This window comes from Pteropus alecto, unplaced genomic scaffold, assembly GCF_000325575.1.
Source record: "Pteropus alecto unplaced genomic scaffold, ASM32557v1 scaffold33, whole genome shotgun sequence".
Classification (NCBI taxonomy): Eukaryota; Metazoa; Chordata; class Mammalia; order Chiroptera; family Pteropodidae; genus Pteropus; species Pteropus alecto.
The window spans coordinates 261071-262073 of NW_006435762.1; the positions used below are offsets into that span (position 1 = coordinate 261071).

Genomic DNA, 1003 nt, shown 5'->3' on the forward strand with positions numbered 1-1003 from the left:
TTTTGCCTCATACTCCTGAGTTCAGCCTTTTTAGATTCCATATATAAGTGATGCATATAGTATTTATCTTTCTCTGTCTTATTTCACTTTTTGCATAGCAATACTTTATGTAGATATATTACTATCCCATTTTACATGAAGAATAAACTAAGTTACAGAGATAAAGACTATAGGCAGGGAAAAAGAATAAAGACATTTTACTGATAAAATTATATTAATAATCACAACAAAATTGTCTCAAAATAATGTTAATTATTCAATACATATATTTTTTTTAGGCAAGGAGACCCTTGGTTGACCTCACAGATTGCAAGGACTTTATCAACTTACGATCCCTTTTTATTATTTTTTATGCCTACAACACCTCGTCTTCCTAGGTGGCCTCCCATCCAAGTACTAATCAGGCCCATCCCTGCTTAGCTTCTGAGATCAGACGGGATCGGGCTTGTTCAGGTTGGCATGGCAGTAGACCATTCAATATTTTTAATATATTTTTCTTCTCATACTACAAGGGGAAACAATTAAACCAAAGATGATATTACTATTCATGCAAAATTGGAATCAAAATAAGGACTGCTTGATTCATGATGGTTTGCCATCCAGTAATTACAGTATTGAGATAATATAGTCTATGTCTACGTCTTTGTCTATATCTCCATCTATCTACCTGTCTGTTCATTCATCTATCTACTTCAGAGGCAGACTATCTGTGTTAAAATATTGAATCTACCGATTTTTAAGTATGTAATTTTTTCTGTTTTAACTTTTTTTTATTTGCAAAAATAAAAAGTAGAGGACAAAGAATTAGGAGGAAGAGGAGGAAGAGAAGAAAAAGAAAATTATAAGTTATGTCTTAAAGCAATGGTTTTCAATTGGAGTTGATCTTTTTCCCCAGAGATCATCTGACAATGACCAGAGACATGTTTGTCACACCTGGGGCCTGTGCAGGGTGTTTTACTGGCATCCATGGAGTAGAGGCCAAGCGTAATAATAAACATTCTAC

The 1003-nt window shown here is 33.8% G+C and overlaps 1 pseudogene; it reads right to left on the reverse strand.

Moving 5' to 3' along the window:
* Positions 1 to 352: 352 nt before the first annotated feature.
* On the reverse strand, positions 353 to 471 carry LOC112479093 (annotated as a pseudogene).
* Between the last annotated feature and the right edge of the window lie 532 nt (positions 472 to 1003).